The following is an 18,462-nucleotide window of genomic DNA, read 5'->3' as shown; positions in this document are numbered from 1 at the left end:
AATACCTACAAAAACTTTCAAATCATGTCAAAATATTTTATTACGAAATTCTAGCACAAAAACTAGCAATTATTATCAATAATGATGATTGACAGTATTCATTTGTTTTGACACGAATGTCAAAGCAGGTTTTAAGAGTGACTTAGTACTAAAGTGGACAGTAAGCCATGGTAAAGTGTTTGATAGACAATGGAACTAAACTGATCAGGTGAAGGCATGCACCGGCCGTGACGTCACAGTTGTTTCTAGGCGCCGCAGTAAAACAAGACACTGTCGATGATAGTCTGCTTCATCGCTGAACTAACGTCATTTCAGGTATGTACACAAATATCACTTAGCTCGTCATTATTCACATTGAATTTTACCTCCTTGCGGTTAGATGACTAAAGTTTCAAAATACTTTATGAAATAATATTAATTGTATTGTGAGAGAATAAAAAAAAGTCCAATAGTTGCAGAGGTCTATCTATTCTGGTAGCCTATTGCTTGATACCTTATACTAGAAAAAAGGTATTTTCCCCCTTCCTGCATCTACACTTTATTGTAAAGAACACTTTTTTTGTCATTTGTTACCATCTCCTTCCTTTCGTTAATCTAAATCAACCACCAAGTTATTTTTTTGATCTATATATTCATATCATACAGATAAAAAGTTTGTATTCTTGTATGTATTGAAATAACTCAAAAAATACTGAACCGATTTAAAAAAAATATTCACAATTAAAAAGCTACTTTATTACTAATTAAAATAGGCTACGTTTTAATTATTGTTTTTTAATTACACGCAGACGAAATCGCGAGCAATAGCTAGTAGAAAACAAACTCAACAAAACGGCTAACATTTCCTTCGTAGCATGATTAAAACACAGTCCTACTATAACGTGTTGTAGTTGTAGGTATGTGTTGCGAATGCGTGTGAAGCCGCAGGCAACAGCTAGTTCATTAATACTGTCGAGTTGGCGACAAGCTCACGTGACTACTTGCACGTACGTAATAACCAACACCGTGTTAGTACTGTTTTTGCAAAACACGGTATATTGTTTCTCGAAACTAAGTTTATGTTTTAATATCGTCAACCATATATTTATTTTAATTAGCTACTGTAGTAATGTAGGTGGAAAAACTGTCTCTAGTAATAATAGAATTTTTACATAAGAAAGTGTTTCTTTTATCTACATGCAATATTTTTAAAATGCATATGTTTAGTTTCATTACAATGGAAAGTGACGGTTATGAAAAAGGTTATAAAAATGAAATTAGGAGTTTCGAAATAACTACAGGACCGTGACAAATGTAGGTCCGTGGTCTCTGCATACCCTTTTCGGTTACAGGCCTGTATAGTTGTTCTTTGAAATGATAACTAAGAATGCATCAACCAAGTAGGTTTTGATGCACCCTCAGTACAAATCCAGATGTCAATCAAGTTTTGTTCAAACAACAAAGATGTATGCGTTTTACTATTTTGACAGACAGACAAACAAAAATTTTTTAAAAGTGATTTCGATTTTCGATGCGTGCAACGCAAATCTTTCCAAAATCTGGAGATTTTCTTTTGACATTACAAACAGATTTTATTACATGTACAGATAGATAGAAGATAGAAAACCACATAAAATATATATAAAATACAAATTTATCTTTGTAGTGTACAATCAATGTTTAATCAAGTGAAACATCGGCCTCTATTGTTCTGGACATTGTAGTTTAAATAAAGTGTATTCTAAGGGCATTGATCAACAAGGATAGACGACGTTATAAACTAATTCACATTAAAAAGATACTATTTGATTATTTTTAAATTTAAATAATAATGTAATTCTTCAATTAAAAATGAAACACACTTAGAAACATATTGCCAAGATAAAATACTAAAAACATTGTTAAAAAATTAACTAATTTACGCGATTTTAAAAATAACCGAGTTTCCTCTTTTTTAATTTTAGTCACATACTAGCTGTTGCCCGCGACTTCGTCCACGCAATATTAAGATAAAAAGTGGCCTATAATATTCCCGTCTATGTCAGCTACTCTTTTGTGAAAGTACGGTCGAAATCGGCCCAGCCGTTTCAGTGATTACCCGGAACAAACGTAGCTTGCGAACAGACAGACAGACAGGCAAATTTTTTTAAATGCGATTTTCGTTATCAGCAACACAAATAGATTATCTTCCGGAAATCTGGAATTTTCCTTTTGACATTACAGACACTCCAACTTTATCATATGCATAGATTTACGCAAGTAAAAAAAAATACTAATCCTGAACTTCTGTTTTTTTTTTTTAATTTAGTCATATATTTTAAATCTTAAAATATCCATAACGTCGTCAGATTTATTTCGAAGTATGTACAATACAGTATAATATATTAAAGTGAAATATCATCTTAGTATAAATTTGTAAGTCTACGAACATGCAACTTATAAATCAAATAAAGCTCTGGAAAAGCTTTCTACGTATTTGTTTTAGATTTCAATAAAGCACGCCTCTATCATGCATTCTGTAAAGAAATTTGCTTGCAGTTGATACTTGGAAAGACATTTATGAGACAGAAAACGGACAAAGGATGCAAAGCTTTGTGACTGTTCTTTGTAATAAGTCAAAGAGGGATTATTTTAATTCTGCTTTTTGTTTTACAGTTTTATTTGAAATGTTACTGCGTATATCAAAAGTAGAAGCTAGATTAACATTTGAATTTGTATACTAACTATGCCTTTTAAGTAAAAAGAACGTTAAAAAATTCATGTTACTTTGTATGTTAGAGAAACATTCGGTATATAGTTAAGTAATTGTAAGTTAGTCGTAGAAAAATCAAACTAAATAGTTTACACTGCCAAAACCTATAATAATCCAGACTATATCTTAATAAAAGACAACTTATAGTTACGTAAGTATCGTATATTAAAAATTTAATCGAGCCTTTTCCAATAAAAATATCAAAGTACAATAAAATATATTTACAGCAACAAAGCTGATTAAGACGCTGGGCATTGTGTGGCGATAACAAAAATCTCTCGCTGACATTAGAGTCCTGCTTTATTGAGATAAGCCTCACCCATGTCACGTGCGGGATTTAAAAACCTCTATATGAAAAATTACTTCGTGCTTTATCCGCCTAAATTGCAACACGATAGTAAGAAGAAAATGATATAGCTTGTATTATATTATCTGTGTTTACTAATAATCCATACTAATATTATAAAGAGGAATATTCGTATTTTTGTATGTATTGAAATAACTCAAAAAGTACTGGGCCGATTTTAAAAATTCTTTCACCGTTAGACAGATAATTTATCAGTAAATAACATAGGCTATTTTTTGTTCACGAGGACGAAGTCGCGAGTAACAGCTACTCTTAAAAATAAAGACAACGTTGGGAATGATAAAAAGTTCATCTATCATAGGAAGAACCTTCTTAGGTTATTATTCAATATGATTTTAAATATACAATTATTTTATAATAATCACTGAAATTATTTTAGTCAGAAGGTTAATCTTCATTTGGTACATAACAATGACAATTGCGTGTTGGATACAATAATTTTGGGCATGTGCGTGTCCGGGTCATGCCACCCCTAAATATTTGAAGAGATGTTTGTTTGACTACGAAAAAATTCAAGTACATAGCGATACGTTTTATTTCGTCCATTGGGATTTATATTTGTACTGGACGTGAAAAGTTGCAATGTCAATTCATTTTGAAAGTTTTATAAGTTCTTTTGTACCTAAAAGTAATTTATAGCAATTAATAAAACAAATCTATTTAACTTTTAACCAATAAGCTTTGACATATTCTTCGCTTAATTAGACTGAGCAGATATTTTAGTATATCTGAAATTTGTTCATATAAAGTCTAAGATGTCCCTTGATCTTAACCGCACTTCAAGTAAAGGTAGTACCCATACCAGTTTAACGGTGTAGTATCTTGTTTGACATGCCAGTAACTAGCACAAACTTATTATTTAAAGAAAATTATAAATTATATTGTAATAAGGCGGTTAGAGTTCGTACATTTTGTACAGTGTCGTACTTGATTAGCATGCATGACCGAACTTTAGGGCTGTCAAATATCGCAAATGTTTGCACTTGAATCTACAAATCTATACACGGTTCCAAATCTATACTTCTATACATATCCATCTATATCTATACCATTATAATAAAGCGTAAACACACACTTCTTTGTTGCCTAAGATGTCAGAAATTAAAGCATGTTTTTGAATAATTGTTTTTGTAATAAAAAGCCCTACACTTACGTCATGCTTTAGGCTGTATGTTTTTACGCCATTAAAAATAGGGGGTTAATATTTTGGATAAAAACCGTAATGTGGGAAAGAGACCATAAGTTGCAAAATTGCCATAGTAAGGTAATTGGTATTTTAACATTTGCAATTGATTATTTGACACGAGTAAACAATAAAATAAAAGTTTCATAATTTCATGCGGATGAAGCCGCACGGGAACACCTAGTATATAACAAATAAACTAGGATAAGATTAATAATATATCTATCTCTTCTTTAAAGGTCTCGTAAAACTGTCATAACATTTAGCATAAAAGTCTCATTCGAAGTTAAATAATTATGTCCGCATTGCCACGCCCTTTGCCGCACATTGGTATTCATGCTGGCAAGACGCTACGCTGGTCTTTAAAAGTGACTTTCAGTGAGTTGAAGTTGATAACATAGGGGATCGTATTTCTTCTATCACTTACACTAATTACAGTAAAACAAATACAAGCCAACATTATGTTCTACATTGAGATTGAACGACATACTATTTCGCGTTTATGTCTTACATGGGGCTAGTTTTAAGGTGAAGATCAAGAGGGGAATTACGACTGCAATGACGTACAAGACCCTAATAGAGTTACAGGGCAGTAGAATGAATTAAAGGTTTTATATGAATATTTTTTTGATATAATTAGCTTGCGCCCGCGACTGCGTCCGCATGGTTTTAAAATAAACAAAAGTGAATAGCTTATTTGCTCTTCCTGACTACCCTCTACGTCTATGTCAAATTTCATTGATCCATCTAAGTTTTCGCATTTATAATATTAGTAAGATTTAAGCTTGTTGTTTACATTAATATTGTAGACATTTTCCATTTGGCGACAAAATTAAAATAACCACATTAACGACTGAAAAGTTTCAGTGCAGGTTGTAATTCGTTTAATTAAACAGGAAGAAAGGACAGGACAGGCGTTACCCTAGTTTGCTTTGTCGAAAAATCCCTTGTGTATCTCCTAAGGCCAACAAACACTCCAGTGTATGTTTATCGCATAATGAATGAACGAAGCGAGTTAATTTATTTATTAACATTTTATTTACAAGCCTCTCGGTCCCTAAATATTAAGGAAACGATGGTATAATTTTAGTAATACGATCTACTCTAGCTACTATGTAATCGATACACGAGTAAAAACATGAAGAAAAACCATCCCCTACTCGAGCCACCGTATTCCGAAGTGATGAATAAGCAATAAATCGGAACAAGATAGTCTGCATCTACGTTCTGAATAATGTTGGTTATATTTACATTCATATTTCATTGAAACTTTATTATTATTTATTCATCGTTCACATACTGTTCTAATATTCATATTGAAACTAGGGTTGTAACGGAGGCAATTTTAACGGAAGCGGATGCGGATGCGGATGCGGATAAGGAGGCGAAGAGCAATAAAAAAATACTAATTGCGATTTATTAAAGAAATAAAAACTAAAACTACGTTAAACCAAAATACAGATTGGTACATAATTACAAGATATAGTTTATTATGCAAATAAAATGTAAAACAATTATAGTTAGTTGACATATCACACCCGCGTGGGCCGCTTAAACCATACCTAATCGCCTCACTTGCTCTAAAGACGTAAATTAACCTCCGTTATAACTCCGCGTAAGAAATAACGGAAGCTTATGCGGATTTATAATTTTATCCGGAAGTTTTGCACTTGCGGATACGGAAGCGGAGTTCCGTTACTACCCTAATTGAAACATACAGAAGAATCGAGTAGCTCCTTCTTTTAAGAAGTCGGTCAAAAATTTCTTTTGTCCCTGATTATGTCCGCGCTGATCCAATATCCAATATGAAGAATTTATCCAAAGACAATCATTTGCTTTCTTTAACTTTATGAACTACCCTCTGTTCCCGTGCGGCATCATTCGCATGAAATTGTAAAAACTTTATTTTCATTTTTACATTTGTGAAATGTCAAAATTCAAATACACAAATGATAACGGACCATGGCAATTTCGTTTCTGTGATGTTGGCAGCTTGTAGTTTACGGTCTCTTTCTTACATGAGGGTTTTTCCAATTTATTTACCCCCTAAGTTTAATATCGTGAAAATGTATAGCCTAAAGCGTGCTGTAAGCGTAGGGCTTTTTATTAAAGAAAGAGTTATTCAAAAACATTCTATGTTTGCTGAAATCCTACGCCACAAATTTTATTTGATTATTGATTATACGAGAATACATTTTATAATTATATTATAATAGAATTACGAAGAACTTTGTTTTTTTCCTTTACAATTCTTTATGCAGCTTGGCACGCAATTAAAAAGATCAGCAGACTCAGTAAAGAAATTTCTTTGAGTTTTCTTTAGATATTTCCGACTTTACGCGACTCGTGCATTTTAAAATTAAAAACCGGGGACGTACTTCAGAAAGGCCTCCAAAGAATGTTTACCCTTTTAATGTCTATGATTTTAAAAGGTGTTTCTTAAATCCGGTAAACTCTTTATACTTAGTTCAAGCTTTACTATTAATTAGAAGTAGTAAGATTTATAGACTTAATATTAACAACTTAACTCACGCCCGTAACTCATAGGAGTAGACAGATACCGAGGACTCCTGACTCATCTCTATCGTTTTTTTTACATTTATATATCTACGTATGTATGTATATATACAAGTTTTCTTAAGTAATGTATGTTAAATGTAACAATAAAATAAACTGAAGAATATTAAGTCAGTCACTTTAAATAGAAAAAGAAAAATAAAATAATCAGATTTACACTTACGAAACAACTAGAAACCTTGTTATTTTACGTCAATATACACGCGAGCGTTATTGTGTCCCCAATGTATTGAAATCATGTAAGGACGTCATCGCCCATATCGTGTAATACTAAGAAAATAAACAAAACGACATTCAAATATGTTTTATGTACAGAAAGCATTATTTTAAAACGTCTCTTGCATTAATGCAAAAGGTTAAATTCATACTAATATTGCGAAAGTTTAGATGGATGGATGTTTGTTAGAGTTTGTAGCCTAAACGGCTCAACGGATTTCGATTAAATTTGGTATAGATGTAGACGATGGTATAAAAGAACACATAGGCTTCTCACTTTTGTTTTCTTTTAAATTTCACACGGACGAAGTCGCGGGCAAAGCTAGTACTTCATAAAGTAACAACATATTTATCTCGTAAACGTATATTCTTATCTATACTAATATTATAAAGAGGAAAGTTTTGTACTTTCGTATGTATTGTAATAAGTCAAACACTACTGGGTCGATTTTAAAAATTCTTTCACCAATCAAAGTCTACGTTATCAGTGAGTAACAAAGACTGTGTTCTTACTACTTTCTTAATTTCACGCGGACAAAGTCACGAGCAACAGCTAATTTCTAAATACTTTAAAACTTGCGCATTTATTTCTTAACTTCGATAAACAAGGAATGTTCAAAACTTTTATGAGACTCAAGTAGACAACACTCCTATCACAGCTATAAAATAGTTTAAGATAAGAGTAGATAGTGGACTAGACGAAATTTATTCTTGTAATCAGTGAAAAAAAAGTTTCAATTATCTAAAAGTTCATTACACTATTTACTTAGCATGTTCTGTACCAGTCATTCTTATCTTTCTTACCAACTGCGCCCTACATTTGAAAATTATTGCCTTGTTTTCGTCTGTCTTTCTCGTCCAATTCATTGTCACACTTGATTACCCTACTTACTTACGAAGTTACGTGCTTAGTCTGAAGCAATCTCTTAAGACTTGCGGTTTAAGTACATTCCGTTGTCTTGCCTTTACTTCAAGGTAACTTGCACATTCTAGGACGAATAACTTTATAAAACTGTTTACTATATTTGATTAAAATATACATCGTTCCTAGTAAAAGTAGATTTGACGGTGGAGGAGACGCATAGGACGGGGAAATGTTACCTTCTATGTGAGTCCTCCTCCTTAAGAAAATTTCGATTGCATTTAAAACACGGACAACACGGAATTACTGAAGCTAATTATTTTACATGGCTAATTTGTTAGGGCGCGGTCCTTCCGTATTCGAAAAATTTTGTTAGTATGCTTTCGTGACAGCTAATTTTTTGCCCGAGCGAATACAATGTTTTCTCCGATAAAATGAATGTAAAAATATTAAAAGCCTTGATCTATGTTAAAAAGTGAGGAAAACCGCAATCGATTACTTATTTGTACTAGGAGGTTTAGATTTTAGGAGTCCATTGGAAGTTGTTGTAGCTTGATTTAAAAACTACTTCAAACTCATAAGTAAATGAGTTAAAATATCAATACAGACTTTTAATAATAGTCAAATTAAAATCTGTTATTGCATTTGTGTATGCATTTTAATTATTCGTAAATCAAAGAGCGGAAAAATTGATTATCCACTGACGCATATTGCTTTCACTCGATTTGATGCTCGTGTTTGAAAATAGAATGAAACCAACGTTCATATCAAAAGTACTGACAATCGAGGCTAGCTCGGTTAGCATCATATGGCTTTCAATTAATGCTGGGTTTCTGAAGTTTCCATTTATTTTGTCGTTATCTAATGATTCATTATTGTTAGATCGACCTATGTTTTAATGGAGTAAAACTCAAGTTACGTAGTTCGTAAACGCATTTCATGAATTCATCGAACCAACAGTACTAACAAATGGTTAAACGTAGCCGGGAAACCGGCCGTAAGTATGCTAAGGTTATTAGAGCATGATTTTTTAACCTTATCATATAAAATAACCGCTTAAAAAAAGAAACTCACATGATGTAAAAATCTTTTAAATTTTAAAGAATAAACTCTTATATTATTATAAGTGGCACAAGGTTAGACTGTTTCTTACATTTTTAATACAAATACACTATTTCGCTGTGAAGAAAAACTTAACGTGCATTTTTTAGTTAGTAAAAAAATATTATTTCCAACAATAGCCGCTAAATTTTGTAAAGCATGTGGAAAAACTCACAAAGAACATTTTTTACAACACGAGGCAAACAGGAAAGTGTTTCACTTATGAAATGAATAACACGCTCACTTGCTCGAGTTTTATAATTTACAGATAATAAAATTAAACGGTAAAAAAGTTAGGACATAGAATAAATGTTTAAAATATGAAATGCACTCAAATTGCACGCATATTCAAACGTAGAACTCGTACAAAAAAGGGGAAATACTTGTTATTGACATAACTCAAAAACTTCTGGACTGATTTCATGAATCATTTCGACATTAATACACTCAGTTATCTCTGTGTGAAGATGAATATAGGATATATTTACTGCTATTTTTTAAATTTCACGTAGGCAAAGTCACGGGCAACAGTTAGTGCTTGATAAATAGGTATTAACTTTTTGTACATTGTAAATATCTGTTTTTTCATTTAATAAAATTTTGTACATTTAAATATTCATTTAAAACTAAGAACTTAGCCTTTTTTTTGAAAATGTATCATTGTCAATTACCAAATAATTAAACCGACGTTCTAAATATTCGTATACTTCGATACAATAATTTGGTCAATTCTATTTCGTCTATGAACAAAGTTTAGAATTTCAAATTCTGTTCTTTCATTATTTGTTCTTCCAAATTATGAAAACCAATAACTGCTACTGTCTTCAAAAGACAGAATTTAATATAATTTCCAACTTTTATTAAATGTTGAAATAAGTTTTCTAATTTCACAAGTTAAATATGCACGAAGTTGTCCGTACAAAGCGTCAGTGTATCGGAGCATTTCGGTGGAAGCGGAGCGGCCAATAATAAATGGCCTGCAGCTACCCGTATCTTATTGATCTTCAAGTAGCGAGCCTATTCTAGACACTTCAGAGCTCTTTGTGTCAAGGTTTAGTTAGCTAAACAATTTAAAACATACTTTATTATTGAACAATGAACATCACACGAACCACGAAATAACCCGGTTGAAGACAATGATTTGTTGAAAACAATTAATCGTTTTCGGTTCAATTATGCATTTATTTATTTATTTATAAGGTACACCAATTGTATTATATTTCATTGTTAAAGCATATAATGGTTTAACATGCATGTTGTATCACGTAACATTTGCTTTTTATAATTCACCAAAATATTCTATACTTCATACTAAGATTATATAGAGGATAGATTTGTATTTTTGGATTTATTTATTGAGATAATTCAAAAACTACTGGGTCGATTTTAAACATTCTTTCACCATTAAAAAGCTTTGTTACCAATGAGTAACATAGGCTATAATTTAATTGTATTTCAATTCCACGCGGACGAAGTCGAAAGCAACAACTAGTCATTAATATGTTAGATTATTCGATTGTTTTGTTAAATTTCTTTTTCATAAAGTTAATTGTTTTACGTTAACATAAAACCAAACAATTATTTGTGATACTTTTAGTTGCAGTCCTTGAAATAATTACTCCAATGTCATCCAAACATTGACGTAATCATCACTGAAGTTGATCGTTATCAATGGAAGTAAGGTTTATTTTAGAATTGAGGTTATTTACGGAAATACAATGGGGTTAAATATACGTAGTTCAGACCTTGAAAGTCCCCTCGTGTTAACATGATATTGCTTGTGTGTATTTTCCCAAAGGGAAACCCCTAGGTCGTATGTGCTCTGGACAATTCTATATCGTCTGTCGTTAATTACTTGTTGAACAAAGGAAATATAATAAACTTTTCTATCAGCAACATCGATATACAATTTTCTATTATTTTATTAGTACAATAGATGTTCCCCCCGTGCGGTTTTATACGCAAGTTATTATAACAAACAGTATTTTGTTTACATTCTGTAGAGCTTTCAATTGAAGATGGTAAAAGATAATCGCTTATATGACAATTTAAGCCTTGGCCTAATAATTACCTAATTTTAGTCCCTTTTCCTTTCCATCCTTTTATTAAGAGGGAAGGATGAAAAGGAAAAGTGGATTTAACGGTGCAGGAGACGCATATGAAGGGGGAATGTCCTCTTTATGTGCGTCTCCTCCTCCGTAAATTAAGGGTAGGCAACACATCTGCAATTGCGGATGATTATGGGCAGCGGTCGCTTTTCATTTCGGTGGATTCAGGTAGCCGCTTGCTAGTTTGCCACCTTATATTATAAAAAAAATACCATTACCATGGCGACCTTGCTTCTTTACTACTATTGGTTTGTGACAGTAAAGCAGGGAATAATTTGAAAGTAAATAAATAGTTATTATATTTATTTTTATTTCATTGTAATAACACTTTAGATATATTAAAATGAATATTAATAAAGCAACTTTACATCTAAATTTTTTAATATTCTGTTTGTATTTCTGGAAAATTTATTGAGATTGAAATTATATTAAATTTATGTTAATACACGTACCTTGTGTGGCCAAAACTATTGACCTTCTGTTAGTTCGAGGCGGGTCGGAGGTGGACTAATGGGCTGTAAACAATATGCCGAATTTGTACCTCTGACCTTTCATAGTTTCTGATGTTACTGTAATTGTTTATTAGCTCGTAATTAATTGCAGGATCGATTTATTCCAATTGTTACGAACGTATCACTTTAAAGGTTTTTTTACAAAATTATTGCTGTTGCTAATGTCTATGCGCAGCGGTCGTCATTTTGGCGGATTCAGGTGGCCGCTTGCTTGCTTGCCACCTTGATATAAAAAAAGTATGACCAAACTACACAAATAAACATTTATGTAATCATTATGCAACTATGAGTGCGACAGTTTCGAATACACTAGACGTGACTTAATCGCTTAGTCTGATAATAGTCTGCTATTAGTGGTTCATTAAAAGTAATTATTACAAAATGTGAACGCTAACGCTGTTATCTTTGATCACATTCGAATGTCTTTAAACTCAATTCAAACAGTAAAACCCGTGACATGATTTTTAAAATGTTAATCTACCTTCATTAACCTAGACCGTACCGTTTTATAAATTTTAATTACTATTTTATTTACTTTTAAATTTTTTTTGTTACTTAATAAACCATAATTAATAAAAAATAACTGAAACACTCATACACAAGATATTATATATTTAAATATATAATAACGTTTTCTATACTTCCATACTAATGTTATAAAAAGGAAAGATTTGTATTTTGTATGTATTTGACTCACGTAAAGCTAGTGGATCGATTTTAAAAATCCTTTTATCCTTAGAAAGGTAATTTATCTGTGAGTAACATACTATTTTTATTATTTTTTAAATTTCATGCTGACGAAGTTGCAAGCAACAGCTAGTATATGAAACTCTAAATTCGCAATTCATAAAAACTTACAAAGTTTAAGATTTGGTTCATTGTTCAGACATTAGTGATGTAAAAGACAACACATTATTCTTTAAAATCGGTCAAGCAAATATGCAGTTTAAAATGGTACGGAAACTGCGAGAAATACCTTCCCGTCGTGAGGTAGACGAATAATCCTTCTGCATTTCGTTTGAATACTAAGAAGGCACTGACATTTCCTTCCTGTCACATCCTTTTCTTATTTTCCGTTTCAACTTCCCTCCTCTTGTCAAAGGCTGACTCTGGAACCCTTTTGACGATTTAAATAGGTCACAGCTATATTTGCTATCTGCTCAACCATTTACTAGATTACTATCTTCCTTACATCATAAAGTAAACAAATGAAAAGAGATCTTACTAATACATCAGGTGGGATCGTAGACAAGCGTTGTTTACTATATTGTATTATATAGTAACTAACGTTTGTATAAAATGTTTGGATGGATGTTTGTTACTAACTCTCATAAACGGCTGAATATACGACTAAAATGTTAACATTTTGAACAAAATTACTTATTAATGTTTTCCAATATGTGGCAACAATTTTTGTGAAATCTATAATTGTCTATATATTAGGAATAAAATAGTATTTTACAATTATTTCGAATGAAAACATTACATTTTATTTGTCTGTGGTTAGAATTTCGCAACAAAGAGCCACAAAACGGCAGCACAGTCCAATTAGGTGTACAATTTGAAATAAATTTTGACTAAAATTCGTTTAATTCTATTCAAATGTTTAGTTTGGAACAATGGTACGCTGGACAATGTATTTAGTCTAAATAAAACAAGAATTAGAATTACCTGTTCCATGTTATTACATTTTTTGAAAATAGAGTTTCAATTTTTTTGAAGCCATTAAATAGGAAAATGAAAAAACAATCAGGGGAAAAATCATAAAACTAACACGTTTTAAAAGATTGTCGGGTCGGTAGTTTAGTGGTTTAAGCACTTGCCTTGTCTACAGGTCTTAGGTTCGAATCCCGCCATGTACCAATGTGATTTTCGATTTTTCGAATTTTTCATAAGTACATAATTTACCCGACGTTCTTACGGTGAAGGAAAACATCGCAACCTGCACATATCGGCGAAGAAATTCAAAGATGTGTGAAGTCAACCAACCCGCACTGGGTCAGCATGGTTAACTATGGCCGAGTCACCCCTTACTTAAGGTACGGACCCCTCGGTGGGGACTTATAGTGAGCTGGTGATAAAAAGTCTGTCGTAGAAGATTGTGCAGATTGTAACCAGCAGGTTTGTTGGATTATACCTTAATATACAGTAACCTATTTAATTATTTAAAGAGTAAGGTAGAATGTACCGGATTTTATGAATGTATTCAGGACAAAGCTATATTCAGCTAATTCATGCTTATTTTCCATTGCAACGCAGGCCTTTGTTAGAAACTAATGCAAAACACGACGATTGTTTAAATGTGTGAGTTTTTTAATAAGAGATTTATTGTAAAAACATCCTTTAGTATAAAAACAGATCAAAAATTAAACTTTTTATTTAAAAAAAATCAAGTACCATTCGTATTTAAAATTGGCAGAATACAATCGGTCACAAAGTACTATTTTTAATTAATTGAATCCATTTAACTTTTGTACTATAGTACAAAAAGTTATGTTATGAAAGACTCTATAAAATTTTATTGTGATAAATTCGCTACCAATTTTACAAGTACGTGTAAAGTGAACGCCAGTTTGCAAGCAGTTAATTGCAAAAGCCACACGAACCGCGTTGCCGTTTATATGCGAGTACAGTAAAGTACAGTACGATAGCTTATAGCAATTCGTTAAAAAATGTTATGATTTTATAAAAAAGAAAAAACATGATCATTTGTGTGCCGTACAAACGGCTTCAGGTCCCGCGGCACAACCTACCCTTGAACAACGATTGCACCGGAGGGCATAACATTGTAAATGTAGGGGAAATGGTACTCACCAGCTCGATGAATTGCCTCACCTCATGCAGGTGCCCTGTCACTGTCAATCGAGTCAAAGTCTGGTTCAGTCAAGTCCATAGGCCCAGCGATGCTGCCTGTACCAGTAAGGATTTAGAACGCGAAACCGAATTTACCGATCCCGTTCGCTACCGAAATCGACACGCCTATTGTGTCCTCACGTTATAAAAAAGCAACAACTTTCAACTTTAATCCGCACACGTGTTCACGACCGACTCGCTTGGCTGCTCGTTTCCGACCTTTCTTTCACCCTCTCCGCAGGCCCCGCGCCCGTCCGTAGTGGAGAGGGTTTCTTCATCTACCCGCCCGTCCGGGAAAAATAAAATAGGCGCGCTTACCAGCACTAAACCCGGGGCGCGAAATTTAAATTATGTTCGCCACCAAATGTGGCGAACCCGTGCTATCTATACCGAATAATAAGAGGTAATTTGGATTTAAAGTATACTAAGTAGTAAAAATACTTCATACTAATGTTATAGATGGATGGATGTTTGTTAAAGTTTGTAGCCTAAACGCCTGAACGGATTTGGATGAAATTTGGCATATATGTAGAGGATAGTCTGGAAGAACACATAGGCTTCTTTTGTTTTTATTATCACGCGGACGGAGTCGCGGGCGACAGCTAGTGAATTATAAAATTAAGGGCCTGTCCCACCAAATTATAAATTGTCCAATAACAATCTAATGTGTAAAATTTATGTCGGAAATAACGAATTTTGTTACCTTATTTTACAGTGACATTATTTTTAAGTCGTCTGTGCCTCTATCAGCCAGTTGTTGGACAGGTACTTACCGATATCTATGTATCTGGAAATTTATACCACAAACGTTAGACAATGAATTTCTTTTACTTGCTTTCGACAACTATCCATGCAATATATCAATTTCATCACATAACGTTTTGGTTCAGACTTACACTATGATATAAAATATTTTTTAAAAAGGTTAACTAAATAATTTTTATTTTTGTATATCTAATTTGTCACTCTCTGTGAAGATGTTATATTATGTTCATGACGGTTATTTAAGAATACGAGTAGATGCTGTAACTTTAAGGTACAGCCGACATTACGTAACTGCTTTGTTTAAGAACAGAAAGACATGTGGTGTCTGAATAATGCATTACTCTGAACTATGCAGTGACGCGACTCGCCAGAAAGTTCGCACGTGTTAAAAAAAATCAAGACCGGTGCTCTCATTGTGAACCTCTCTTTATTGATAGCTAAACTGCTCGTAACCAAATGGATACGTCTCACTTGCAGACGTAGACCAATTTACATTTCAAAAGAAATTCCACTCGCTTACGAGAAAACATTTCCATTCCATTTCGCTCGTGAAGACAAACAATACGTATTCGAGTTTCCTCTCTAAGAAATAACACAATAGTATTTTATACTTGCCAAGATATTTGTATAATGTATGCATCGTTACCTCAACCATTCAGCGGTATTTTTGAACTAGTATTTACATCCCTCATTTTCAAGGGCAACCTTTAATGGCCGATTTCACAGCTTCGTTTAACCATTTCTTAGTGGTTTTAGATGAATTCGTAAAATGCGTTTCCGAACTACGTAACTTGAGTTTTACTCGCTTAACTTAGGTCAACCGAACAATAATGAATCGCTAGCTAATAACAAAATTAGGAGGAATTTCAGAAACCCAGAGTAAATCTGCTATATACACTAAGTTCTGATGGTTTTATCAGTTACTGTCCGTGTAAAAAAAAAATGTCTGTGATAAAACTTTAACTGAATATTCCAACTAACAGTTAAAATTTTGTCTACACAATGAAACTGTTCAGTTAAAACTGTCAGTTACAACTGTAACGGGCTGTTACAGGCTTAATAAATGTAGCATGATTCTATATCGGTAACTGCATACTTAAAATGTATGAACCAAGAATGCGTTCATCTTTATCAGTACTAATATCAAAAAAGTGAGATTTGTATTTTTTTATGTAACAAAAAAACTTAAAACTTTTTTAATGGATTGAAAAAAATCATCCACCAATAGAAATTAAGTAACTAAATAAAACTGTGGATGAATAGATATTTTATAAATTCCGCACGGACGATGTCGGGTGCAAAAGCTAGTAATAAAAGCGGAACTTGGTATATATTCTTCCGATAAGTTACTAATGATACTTTGATATCCTATGTACATTTCGCTACTTCCTTATTGCATTGCCAAATTGAATAATTCTGGAGGAAATACGGAATCCACAAAAATTACTCGTAATTCAGTCGATTCTTAAATATAGAAATACTAGCTTTCGTCCGCGATTCCGTTATTGTGAAATTAAAAGAACCAAAAGTATAATCTATGCGTTCTTACAGGCTTCTGAAGTTTAGGCTAAAAACCCTAACAAATATCCACCTAAACTATTGTTATAATATTAGTAAGATCACTGCGGTCGTAGGTAAATTTATTAGTAAATGTCTGTATATACGAGCGATGTGTACCACGGCCTTGCTAAAGGGAACCCGTTATCTTTTATTATCCCATTTAGAATTTAAGTCACGTGCATATCATGTTGTAAATCGTATATGGGGGTTCACGCCTAAGATAAAATTATCTAGTAAATAACACTAATAACTATTGAAACGAGAATATTAGCAGAAAATAGCAAAGCTATGTAAAGAGTAGAATTATATTCATACTCTTATTGTTACATAACGTTTTTATTATCTAATAATTATTCGCACGTATGTAATGTTTTTATGCATGAGGGTTTTTATGTATGTAACAGCCTACAGCCCAAACGTCTTACCGGATTTTGAGGAATGAGGTATTCTTAGTCATAATTCTTCTTCCCTAAAGTGTCACAGTGTCATGGGCACAAATACCTACAGTGGAAGAGAGAAAACAAATTCTAAAAAATGTACAGTACCGAGTACGGATCTCTCTCGCGTATTTTTTTTTTTTCATGTTTTAGTATATTCAACTACTAGAGTAAGTCAATCGTTTTTTTTTTTTTGGTTTTATAAAAAAAGCAAGGTTTAAACACTTATTGAGAACTAGCTGTTTCCGCGCGACTTCATCCGCATGAAATTATGGAAAAAATATTTTATTGTTTACACTTGTGAAATTTTCAATAGCAAATGTCAAAATGACATGACATTACAATCCTTGGCAATCTTGCTTCCTTGATGTTGGCAGCAACTTATGGTATCTTTCCCACATCAGGGTTTTTATCCAAAACATTTACTCTCTAAGTTCAATTGCGTGAAAATATATAGCCTAAAGCGTGACGTAAGTGTAGGGCTTTTTATTAAAAAAATAATTATTCAAAAATATGCTGTAATTGTTGACATCTTAGGCAACAAAGTAGTGTGTGTTTACGCTTTATTATAATAGTATAGATAATATATTATTGCATGCTATTCATGTTATTCTTGTTTTAATAAAATATCTTTGAATGAAGCCACTAATGTGCTTGAAGTTTCGTTGCGTAAAACTTATTATGCTAAGATTAAGAACAAAGGTGTAACGTTCGCTTAAAAGGATCATTTATTTATTAAATTTACATGCTGCAATATTCAACAAAACCATCTTATGCAACACTAGCATGATCTAGTCAGCTTTAACTAGAAAATGTCGAAAATTTGTAGCTGAAAGTAAAAGTTTGACTTTGTATCTACTTAAATAAGTTGCAATCATTAAGAAAAACTTAAATTACACTACTACCACTTTAAAGTTTACGTTCACCGTACTTCTAATTACCGTTGCAGCTTAAAAGTTCTGATTAACTTGAAGTTAAGTGGATTTGAGATACTTTTGCTTAGAAATATATTAATAGAATTAACTCTAATATTTCTGCGTTTCCCATTATAAAATATTAGGAGTGGATAACATAATTAAAAAAAAGTTATTTTGTCTGGTTTTTGTCTTTTTAATAAAAGAAATAAAACAAGCTCATTTGATTTTTGACAGTACAAGATGGACTAATTTGTACATGTAATTAAGTCGTGT

General features: G+C 32.4%; 1 protein-coding gene across 1 annotated transcript in view; it reads left to right on the top strand.

Moving 5' to 3' along the window:
• The window catches only part of LOC106104782 (small conductance calcium-activated potassium channel protein), a 48,746-nt gene that overhangs the window by 16,347 nt on the left and 13,937 nt on the right, over positions 1 to 18,462 (top strand). The window lies entirely within an intron of this gene.

Source organism: Papilio polytes, unplaced genomic scaffold (genome assembly GCF_000836215.1).
Source record: "Papilio polytes unplaced genomic scaffold, Ppol_1.0 DF823399.1, whole genome shotgun sequence".
Lineage (NCBI taxonomy): Eukaryota > Metazoa > Arthropoda > Insecta > Lepidoptera > Papilionidae > Papilio > Papilio polytes.
The sequence above is the reverse complement of the archived record's forward strand: the minus strand, read 5'-3'. Positions and strand labels throughout refer to the sequence as shown.